This window comes from Mus pahari, chromosome 8 (genome assembly GCF_900095145.1).
Source record: "Mus pahari chromosome 8, PAHARI_EIJ_v1.1, whole genome shotgun sequence".
NCBI classification, from domain to species: Eukaryota; Metazoa; Chordata; class Mammalia; order Rodentia; family Muridae; genus Mus; species Mus pahari.
Genome location: NC_034597.1, coordinates 43,849,933 through 43,862,161, shown reverse-complemented (window position 1 = coordinate 43,862,161; position 12,229 = coordinate 43,849,933).

Here is a 12,229-nt window from a genome sequence, read left to right as displayed (position 1 = left end):
GTTTTGTAGGCTTCTTGTATGTTCATGGGCATCTCTTTCTTTAGGTTTGGGAAGTTTTCACATATTAATTTTGTTGAAGATATTTGCTGGCCCTTTAAGTTGAAAATCTTCATTTTCATCTACTCCTATNATCCATAGGTTTGGTCTTCTCATTGTTTTCTGGATTTCCTGGATGTTTTGAGTTAGGATCTTTTTGCATTTTGCATTTTCTTTGATTGTTGTGTCAATATTCTCTATGGAATCTTGTGCACCTGAAATTCTCTCTTCCATCTCTTGTATTCTGTTGCTGATGCTCACAGCTATGATTCCTGATTTCTTTCCTAGGGTTTCTATTTCCTGAGTTGTCTCACTTTGGGTTTTCTTCATTCTTTCTACTTCCATTTTTAGATCTTGGATGGTTTTGTTCAGTTCCATTACCTGTTTGGTTGTGTTTTCCCTTAGTTCTTTAACAGATTTTTGTGTTTCCTCTTGAAGGTCTTCTACCTGTTTAGCAGTGTTTTCCTGTAATTCTTTAAGGGATTTTTGTGCTTCCTCTTTAAGGACTTCTACCTGAGTAGCAGTGTTTTCCTGTAGTTCTTTAAGGGCTTCTACCCGTTTAGCAGTGTTCTCCTGTATTTCTTTAAGTAAGTTATTAATGCCCTCCTTAATATCTTCTACCACCATCATGAGATATTATTTTAAACCCGAGTCTTGATTTTCGGGCCTGTTGGGGTATCCAGGACTCGCTGTGGTGGGCGTACTGGGTTCTGATGATGCCCAGTGTTCTTAGTTTCTGTTAGTAAGATTTTTATGTTTGCCTTTCGCAATCTGGTAATCTCTGGTGTTAATGTTCTAACTGTCTCTGGCTGGTGCTTGATCCTCCTGTGATTCTGTTAGCCTCTGTCAGCACTCCTGGGAACCCAATTCTCACCTGAGTCTCAGTGGTCAGAGCACTCTCTTCAGACAAGCTCTCCTCTTGCAGGGTAGGTGTCCGGAAGTTTGGAGCTCTGATCCACCTCCTAAGTCCTGGGGTTAAAGCCCTCCCTGTAGGCTGACTCTCCTCTAGCAAGGAAGGTGCCCAGGGTTCTGGGTCTCAGCTCTGCCTCTTGGCTGAGGATGAAGTCCCAAAGGGACCCTATCCAAGAATCTCTGTTGCTTCTGTCGCCCACGTGCTCTCCAGTGATCATGAGGTGCTGAGTGTGCTAAGGTTTCTGAGGCATGGAGAGTCCTCTGGGCCCTGGATGCCCTGGTCAGGTTCCTGAGGAATAGGTTGAGGCTGGCCCCAACTGAGAAGAATCCCAGCATCTGGTTGGGTGGAGTTCCTTTGTCCCTGTTTCTGCTTGCACAAGACCCTCCTCTATTCTTTGGAGCTGATGTTGCATTCCACTCACCCATTATCCCCAGGTGATCCTGAGGTCCTGCACTGTGGAGAGTTCTGGGGCCCTTGGCAGCCTCCGCTGGGTTCAGGCAGAAGATGTTGGGGCTGACCCCAAATGGAATGGATCCCTGAGAGTCCTCTCTTATTGAAAGATTTTTAAAGCAAAGAAGGCACAATGCTGCAGGTTGTCTTTATGGCATGGCATGTGGTAAGTCTCATGGCCTTGTGCTTGTCTTCCAACTCAACAAGATATGCACATTAATAGTGTATACATTGTTGTATAACCATCAGCAGGTAAGAAGAAAAAAGTGGGAAATATTTCAACTGAACCAGTAATGGGCCTTTCCCATCGGGATTATTATTTATTATTATTATTATTATTATTATTATTATTATTACTGTTAAAACATTTTCCTAGTCAATCAAGCCCTCTCTATTCTTGCTCATAAATCCAACTGCATATAGAATAGAAACAGGATGTCTCTACTCTGTGGTCTATGTCAGGGCTTGATGCTGCACAGTAGGTTTGGGTGCAGGCTACAGGTGCCTGGGGAGCACTGTGTGCTCACTGCACAAAAATAGACAGCAGAGTCACTGAGCTGGGAGTCTCTGATGTGCAGGGAAACATGAAGGCTGGCTTTATTGAGGTAAATTGTGAATCTGCCTTCTTCTTTTTCACCATTGGAGTAGATGGTCATCAGTGTCTTGAGGCCTTCTCCAGAACGCTGTCTGTACCATGCAAAATACTGAGAAGCACTACTGCTAAAAGTGCAGTTGAAAGAGGTCATGGCTCCCTCTGGGACAATGAGGGATTCTGGGCTCTGCTGCACATTCTGCTGGCTTCTCACCCCTGTACAAAAGGACAAAGGCCAGACAATCATGTCAGAGGGCTGGGCATATAGCTCTTTTAGTAGAGTATTTTTCTGACAAGCACAAGTTTCTCATCTCCATTACCACATAATCCTTGCATAGTTACTTGAACTTGTAACCCCAGCTACTGGGAACATGGCACAAAGGATCAAGAATTCAAGGTTATCCTTTATTACGTAGTGAGTCCCAGGCCAGCCTGGGCTATATGAGGCACTGCTCAGAAATACAGGAATATATGGTAATAGAAAATAGATTGTGTTCCAATCAAACACAGCTACAGTTCTTTCCTTATACTTATAGGATTTTATAAATAAAGACTTGTTTAATCTGTAAAAAAGAAAAAAGAAAAAGAAAAAAAGCCTAGATGCATATGGATGCTAACACTCTAGAATGATTTATCCATGGGCTTCCCACTTTCTAACTAGAGATTTAAAATATCTGTGTTTCTTCCATTCGCCTGGAGCAGACAATAACTTTACATAACACACTTGGATCCCAAAGGAATTCCCAAACTTACAGTGTAGCTGGAGCCACAGGACCCCTAGTGAAACACTCAAGGACTTCATTCTCTCCTCCTTTCTCTTCACTGAGGACTGAGATCCTCAACTCGAAGTTGGCAACTAGAAAAGAGACACTTCATGACCTCAGCAGCACCAAGCCTTTCCCCAGCCCTTTCTCTACCCCCTCCTCCTCTTCCTGTACCATTTTTCTCCTCTACCTCACCCACCACCACCCTCTGCCCCACTTCTCTCCCTCTTGAGATCTTTTGCTGGGGATCCCAAAGAAAACACTGCCATCTTGTGGACTCATGAAAATGACCAAGGAAAGGTTTAAACTGCAAAGTACTCTAACTCAGTGAGTAGAAGGTAAAGCCCTTGAGAGTGTAGTGGGAGTTTTGAAGAGACATTTGCTCCAAGTCAGGATGGAGAGAAAGGTGATCTTGAGCTTTCACACTTAGCAGATGCTGACCTCCTTCTCTGTAATAATAGGTTTCACACACAAGCAGTCATCTGTACTAAAAAGTCACCTCTGAAAAGTCTGCAGTGGGAATCTGCATGAGGTTTTTTTGTTGTTGTTGTTGTTCTACATAACTCTAACTCTTGTCACCCCAGGCATCCCCATTCAAATCCATTTTCAAATTTAGTTTTTGTTTCTAAGTATCTTTGTTCACTCTCTGTGAGTTTCCCATCGCTTACCCTGATTCCATTCATCTCCAGGGTGCTTTGTATCCACCTTCCTCCCTTGCAAGCTCCTTCCCCCCACAAAGGCAAAATAAAAAGCAAACAAAAAATAAAGAAAGCAAAATGAAATCTCATTGTGCATATACTGTGGGACACACTGTGAGGCATCTTCAACTTTTAAAGCTGGTTTGTACAGGCTGTTTATTTAGGTCAGAGCTAGAAAGATCTGGAACGCTTTATTCCATTTGGAGCCAGGACCAAGCTTGGGTGCAAACAGAACTTCACTTGAGTTGGTACAGGAGATGGAACTGAGTGCAACACCTAAACTCTGAATAAAACAAATAAAACCTAGGGACTTGTTTATTTCTTTAACTATTTATTCTCTAATCTTAAGTCCTGCTGAGTGAAATTGATCTGGGAAAGTTCTAGATCTGGTTTCTCTCACCCTCCCACTTTCTGACTCCCTCTCCTCTCCGTCTCTCCCCTCTTTCTCCCTTCCCTTCTTCGCTAACCCTTTCACTTTATCTCACTTTATCCATTTCTAACATAGTCATAAAACCATATGTACCAGGGGAATATCTATGCCAGAGCTGAAGTAGGTCCTCATAGAAACAAGTCAGCAAGCAACTGTACTGCATGAGTCTCTGAGACCTCCACATCCAGGAGAGTAAAGACTGTTGAGGCAAGCAGGCAGTTTGGATCAGCACAACTAAGTAGCAAGTGTTGGCTCATACTTTGGTAGTTTGATATTGAGTGGTTTTTATTTAGGTATATATAAGTACAGCATAATTTGATGAAATCATTTCTGGTGATAACTGACTCAATCCTGTGTACACAATGAAGCATACTTTAATCTCCCTGAAAAATAAATTAACTAAATAAAAGTTGAACAAGACAACAATGAGATTCTTAGTAAATTAAGTACTTGGAGACACCCTCCATAAAGATGGGTCCAATAAAAACAAGCTTCTGGTAATGGTAGGATAGGGGTGGGGATGAGAGTGGGGAAGGTATGGCTGTGGTCACTAGATATGCACTCACTGATAAGCGGATATTAGCCCAGAAACTTAGAATACCCAAGATACATTATGCAAAACAGAAGAAAACCAAGAAGGATGACCACTGGGTGGATACTTCATTCCTCCTTAGAATAAGGAACAAAATACTCATGAAAGGATATAGGTACAGAGTCAAAATTTAGAGCTAAGATTAAAGGATGGACTATCCAGAGATTACCCCATTCGGGAGTCCATCCCATCATCAGCCACCAAACCTAGATACTAATGCTCATGCCAGCAAGATTCTGCTGAAGGGACCCTGATATTGCGGCCTCTTGTGAGGCTATGCCAGTGCCTGGCAAACACAGAAGTGGATGCTCACAGCCAGCTATTGGATGGAACACAGGGTCCCCAATGGAGGAGCTAGAGAAAGTACCCAAGGAGCTGAAGGGGGCTGCAACCCTGTAGGTGGAACAACAATATGAACTAACCAGTACCCCCTGAGCTCGTGTCTCTAGCTGCATATGTAGCAGAAGATGGCCTAATCAGCCATCATTGGGAAGAGAGGCCCCTTGGTCTTGTAAACTTTATAGGACCCAGCACAGGGCAAGGCCTGGGCCAAGTAGTGGGAGTGGGTGGGTAGGGGAGCAGAGATGGGGGGAGGGGTATAGGAAACTTTTGGGATAGCATTTGAAATGTAAATAAAGAAAATAATAAAAAATAAAAAAATAATAAAAATAATTTTAAAAAAAGATACAAGGCGTTTCTTGTATCTATTGAGGCTTGCTTTTTGACCAGTTATGTGGTCAGTTTTGAAGAAGGATCCATGAGGTGCTGCAAAGTGCTGGGAGCCTCCTGGACTGGAGAGGGTAGTGGCAGGGGGTACAGAGTATGACTCTGGTGTGACTTTAAAGTCTAAGGGTCTCTGGACATTCAAGCTCTCTAACTGTACTGAAATGTGGATGACAACTTCTAAAAGACCCTAAAAGCTTTCTTGCTCTTTCTGAGGGTAAAAGGCTGCTGGTTTAGGGGATTAACACCTGTAGCCTAACAGTGAGGATTAAGTAATGTGGCCTTTTTCTACCTCAGCAGGAACTGTGCAGCAGGAACTGTGCAGCTCTAACTTTCAGCCTGCTAGTAGAAGTCACAGGAAGGGGAAAAGACACTTTGAAAAGTGATTATAGCATCAGTAATAATGTCAGGCCTTGGAGCCTCACCTTGAGATGGATCCCAAGTTGGTTTCCCCCAGTCTCTTTTCGATTTTTGTCCCTGAAGTTCTTTTAGACAGGAACAATTCTGGGTCAGTTTTTGACTGTGGGATGGCAACCCCATTCCTCCACTTGATGTCCTGTCTTTCTACTGGAGATGGACTCTACAAGTTCCCTCTCCCCACTATAGGGCATTTCATCTAAGGCCCCACCCTTTGAATTTTGAAAGTCTCTCACTTCCCAGGTCTCTAGTACATTCTAGAGGATTCCTCCACCTCTCACTGTCCCGCCCCTTACAAAATGTGGGTGCTCTTGTATTCAGGGCATAGATGTTCAGAACTGAGTTACTGTCTTGGTAGATTTTTCCTCTGATGATTAAGTATAAAGTGCCCTTCCCCATTTCTTTAGATAAATTTTGGTTGAAAGTCTATTTTATTAGATATTAGAATGGCTATTCCAGCATGCTTCTTGGGTTCATGTGCTTTGAAAACTTTGCTCCAGCCCCTTACTCTGAGGGAGTGACTGTCTTTATGCCTGAGATGTGTTTCCTGTTTGCAGCAGAAGGATGGATCCTGTTTTCATATCTATTCTGTTAGCCTGTGTTTTTTTTTTAAATTGGGGAATTGAGTCCATTGACATTGAGAGACATTAATGTCCAGTGATGGTTATTTCCTGTTATTTTGATGTTGGTGGTGTTAGTGTGTACGTGTGTGTGTGTGTGTGTGTGTGTGTGTGTACTTTCTTTGCTTTAGTTGCTATGGAATTACTTATTTTCTGTGTTTTCTTGGATGTATTTATCCAAGAGAGAGTTTTCCTTCTAGTATTTTCTGTAGGGTTGTATTTGTGGATAGATCTTATTTAAATCTGATTTTGTCATGGAATATCTTGTTTTCTCCTTCTATGGTGATACTGGTATCCCAGATTTTGTGTCAGGAATTTTTTAGATTTAACATTTTCTTTTACTGATGTATCAATTTCTCCTATTGTATGTCCTACACCTAAGATTCTCTCTTCCATTTCCTGTACTCTGCTGGATGCTCACATTTGTTGTTCCTGTTCTTTTCCCTAGGTTTTCCATCTCCAGGATTTCCTCATTGTGTGTTTCCTTTATTAGTTGTATTTCCACTTTCAAAACTTGCACAATTTTATTTATTTCCTTCACCATTTTAATTGCATTTTCCTGTATAACTTTAAGGGATTTATTTGTTTCCTCTTTAAAGACCTCTATCATCTTTACAAGATTGGATTTAAGGTCAGTTTCTTCTGCTTTGGTTGTGTTAGGATATCCAGGGTTGGCTGTAGAAGGGTAGCTATGCACTGAAGGTGTCGTGTTGTCCTGGCTTTTTTCCAGTGATCTTTTAAGGACTTTTAACCATCTGAATGGCTTTGGTCCCTGGATGTTGCTGATGTAGTAGGTATTGGGAGGGGATTTAACCTCAATGGTCCTGGTCTGGCAGGCCTCTGATGGGTATCCTTGGGTTGTATGGTTCCAGATCTACAGGTCTGTATTGTTTAGGAGCTGCAGATACAATGAGATAGGCAGAGAAGTGGTGGGAGAATGCAGGTCTTGTGGAATAGCAGGCTACTCAGGGCAACTCTGCTTGATCAGAAGACTCAACAAGCAGGGGACAAGTACAGGTTTTTAAAAGAAAGACTTAGTAATATTTTAGATTTCCTTAGTGTTTGTTGTTATATCCCCCTTTTCATTTCTGATTTTATTAGGATATTCTCTCTGTGTCTTTTAGTTAGTGTGGATAAGAGTTTGTCTATCTTGTTGATTTTCCCAAAGACACAGCTCTTGGCTTTGTTGATTCTTTGTATTGTTCTCTCTGTCTCTCTGTCTCTCTGTCTCCCCCCCCCCTTCTATTGACTTCAGCCTTAAGTTTGATCTACTTGTGAGTCTGTTTACTTCTTTCTCTTCCAGTGCTTTCAGGTGTGCCATTAAGCTGTTAGTATGGCATACCTCCAATTCTTTATGAAGGTACTTGGTGCTACGAACTTTCCTCTTACCACTGCTTTCATTGTGTCCCATGAATTTTGGTGTGTTGTTTATTCATTTTTACTGAAGTCTAGGTAGTTTTTAATTTATTTCATCATGACCTAGTAATCATTCAGTATAGAGTTCTTCAATTTCCATGAATTGTAGGCTTTCTGATGTTTTTGCTATTGCTGAAATCCAGCATTAGTCTGTAGTAATCAGGTAGGATGCAGGGGGTTACTTCAATTTTCTAGTGTCTGATAAGATTTACCTGTGACTAAGCATGGAGTCAGTTTTAGAGAAATTTCTGTGATATACTAAGAAGAAGGTATATTCTTTGGTGTTTGAGTGAAATGTTCTGTAGAAATCCAATATGCATTTGATTCGTGATTGCTGCTAGGTCCAGTATTTCACTATTTAGTTTTTAATATTCTTTATGTTCTCTGTGTATAGTGTTTTGATTTTTCTGTGATGAAGGGACTTCTTTTTCAGGTCTAATGTATTTGGTAGTCTGGAACATTTTTGTACCTTTATAGGCATGTCTATCTTTAGATTTAGGTTGAAAGTTCTCTATGATGTTCACAAAATCTATGTTGAAGTTCTTGTCTTATGCTTAAGCTATACTGCATTTCTCAGGACCTTCTGTAGTAGGGTTTCTGGTCTTTAGTGGAGAGATATCATCCTAGATGTTACTGGTTGTTTTTACTCTGGAATCTAGGCATCGAGATTTGAGATGATTGTAATTCTAGATGATAGTTTCTGGTCTTGTCTTGTTGGATGTGTGTTCCTTGGTTTCTGTTGCCCTCCCTGCTTCTTGGAAGACTGTGGTAACTATGGGTTGCCTTCTAAAGAATGCTTCTGAGATCCTGACAGGATAAACCAGGGTCATAGACGGAATGTGTTTCTTAGTATTGGGTGCTGGCATATAGATGGAGATGTACTAAAAGAAGCATGGAGTGACAGGATCCACAATTGGGAAGAAATCAGGTATAGCATCAGGATCTCCTTGGTCCTATAGAAATGGAGACAAAGAGGGAGGAGAGACCACAGGAGGTAGTGTGCTCCAGGGTTGGGCATGAGATTGTGGGGTTAGATTGGAATAATGAAAATCTGAAAATCACCTACACACTCTGACTTTGCTTTCTCCTTTCTTGTCTACGCATTTTTCTCCACTAGAAATCCTGAGTTATAAAAGGGCTGTAGCCCTCTGATACCTTCTCCTTCCATAGTATTAGGTAGACATTATCTAGATGTCATGTCACCTTTTCTTTTATATTTGGCACAGTATGTCTTACTGGAGATGACATGAAACAGTATGTAGATAATGACTTGTATGTGGAACTGGGGACAACTGACCACTTGCTTTACTGTGAAATCACTGTGATCCTGTGTGAAAAACCACTGATGTCCTTCGGGTGTAACTCTAATTTTTTCAAATCCTAATTTTAATGATGGTTCTTAAATGCTTTATGCCTACGACCCAGCAGAGGTAGTGGAAAAGAAAGGATACAGGAAAAGTGGACCTGTTTAGAAATGGTCCTTTGGAGCAACTCCTATCTGTGTTGTCTGGAAATCAGCAGTTCAGTTCACAGGTTAACAGTGGCAGCTCAATCCACTCAAAAACACTTCATAGGTATACCAGCAGTACAGTTCAGTAGAGTTGGGATAGCAAACACAAATCATCCACAGTGGCAATACCTAGTAAAGACAGCCAGGACTTAGCCTAAGCATGAGTCAGCAGGAAGGACCAGCAGGAAAGCCAGGAGAAGTTCTAGGCTGTGCTTCTCTCAGATAAACGAAGCTTAGAGAAGACTCTAGACACATAAGCATTGCACAGCTAGCTCTACTAGAAAGCCAAGCTCAGTCTCCATCACTGTCCACTGAGTTCTATTTATACTCCCTCCAAACATCACATGTCCTCCATGGGTCTTGCCTCACCATGTGTCTTGCCTCAGTATGTGCATCTGTCTTGGCTGACCACTCTGCCAATCAGCCCAAGTTCACAAAAGTGGCAAGAAATGTCCGCACACCACCTGAAGGTTTTTTGGTGCATATCTCTCTATGGAGTGCCAAAAATTGGAGCTCAACAACATATTAATACATGCATGTTGTTAGTGAAGAATCCTTCATCACATGACCTTTCACATGCTTGTTTAGCAAAACAGCCTTTCATTTATGTCTACTTCAGGAAAATACTCCTTTTATTTGTCCTAGAAAACCACGATCCAACACAACTGACTTTCCAAAGAATCCTTAAGTTTCCACTTCATGGGGGTTCTAATTTTCTGTACAAAAATACCGGTGTAGTATCATCTATTTTGTATTCTGCTCTGACCATTTGTTTGACTTTCATCAACTAGAGAAATAATGGAGCACACAACACAGACTGTGTGCAAACAGGATGATTCAAAAGGAAAATTATCAAAAGTCAGGCTTTCTCTTGCTTCTCAGACTTTATGCTCAGCTGCCCCTGCAGTTTCTGCCACTGTGTCTCTCATAGCACAGTAGTACACAGCCGAATCTGACTCTTGCACTGAGGTTTTTTGCAAGTGGAAGGAAGTGGTCCCTTTATCATATGTAGCTTCAAAACCTCTGCTGCTTCCCTTGTTGTTGGCAGTTGTGACTTGCAGAAGGAGCTGTGGTCCTTCTCCAAAATATTGGACATACCAGAAGAGAATGGGATACCCCGTGGTTGAATAAGTGCAGTTTATAAATAAGAAGTCATTTTCTGAGAGGGTCACTTGACCTTGTATCTGGATCACTGAGTCTCCATGGGTTCTCCCTGAAAGAAGAAGATATCTATGTTATAGGTGATTAAATATTTTCCTGAAATCATAGAAGAATGCACTTTCTATTAATTATTTATGTTCCAAATGTTGCCCTGCCTTCTGGTCCTCCTTGCAGAGTTCTTTCCCCATCCCCCCTTTACCCTCCCTTTTGCCTCTGAGAGGGTATCCGCCCAGATATTCCCTGGAGGCATCAAATCTCTACCCAACCTCTATCCAATGCTTGGCTGTGAGAATCTGTGTCTTTCTCAGTCAGCAGTTCATAGAGGCTCTAAGAAGACATCAATGCTAGGCTCCTGTCTGCAAGCACAACATAGCATCAGTTATAATGTCAGTGATTGGTGACAGACCATGGGATGGATCCCAAATTGGGTCAACCATTCTTTCAGTCTATGCTCCATTTTGGTCCCTGCATTTCTTTTAGACAGGATCAATTTGGGGTCAAAATTTTTTAGGTGGGTTAGTGTCCCCATACCTTCACTATGGGTCCTGTCTGACTGCTAGAGGTGGTCTCTTCAAGTTCCATAGCCTCAAGTGTTGGGTATTTGGGATAAGGTTACCCACATTGAGTCCCGGAAGCATCCCCAATCCAGGGTCTCTGGGACTTTCTAGAAGTTTCCCCCAGCCCTCACTCTAGGCATCCTACAGATTTGGAAAAGATCTTCATTAACTCTACATCTGATAGAGGGATATTATCCAAAATACATAAAGAACTCAGAAGTTAAACTCCAAAAACCAAATAATCCAATTAAAAACTGGGGTCAGAGCTAAACAGAGAATTCTCAACAGAAAAAAAATCTTGGATGGCAAGAAGCACTTAATAAAACATTCAACATCCTAAGCCGTGCAAATCAAAATGATCCTCTGAGATTCTACCTTACACCAATCAATATGGCTATGATCAAAAACTCAAGCGACAGCACATGCTGGCAAGGATGTGAAGAAAGGAAAACACTCTTCCATTGCTGGTGGGGCTACAAACTTGTACAACCACTCTGGAAACCAATCTGATGGTTCCTCTGAAAACTGGAAATAGTTCTATTGAAGACCCAGCTATACTGCTCCTGGACACGTATCCAAATGATGTTCCATGATACTCCAAGGACTTGTGCTCTACGATGTTCATAGCAGCTTTATTCATAATAGTCAGAAACTGAAAGCAACCCAGATGTCCCTTAACAAAAAAAAATGGGTACAGAAAATGTACATTACACAATGAAATGCTATTCAGCTATTAAAATCAAGGACATCATGAATTTTGCAGGCAAATGGATAGATCTAGAAAATATCGTCCTCAGTGATGTAACCCCAACCCAAAATGATATACCCAGTCTGTATTCACTGATATGTGTATATTAGCCAAAAAGTGCAGAATACCCATGATACACCCCCAAAAGACCATAAGAAGTTAAACAAGAAGAAAGGTCCAAGCGAGGATGCTTAAATTCCACTTAGAATGGGGAATAAAATAGCCATGGGAAGCAGAGGGAAGGAGGGACCTCAGTGGGAAAGGAGAGGGCTAGCGAAAAGAAGGTGCAGGATAAGGGCTGGAGGGAGACAGGGGAGAGGCCCAGATGGCCAAGAGAATGGTGAAAATAGTGCACTTTTTAAGTCACTTCACTTACCAAGTATGAACAGCATCACAGTCACTAAAGCTGAGGAAGTGTTCATCTTCAATGTCACCAGAGTGATGCTCTCAACTCTTCACATGAAGAAATGATGAAATGACATCAAATGATGAACCTATGAAGCTTATAAATCACACAGATAAGGTTCTTGTGTTAGGAAATTCCACCCCCTGGTGGACAGAAACTTAACTAGGATCTATTGTAATACCTTCCAGAGTCAAAA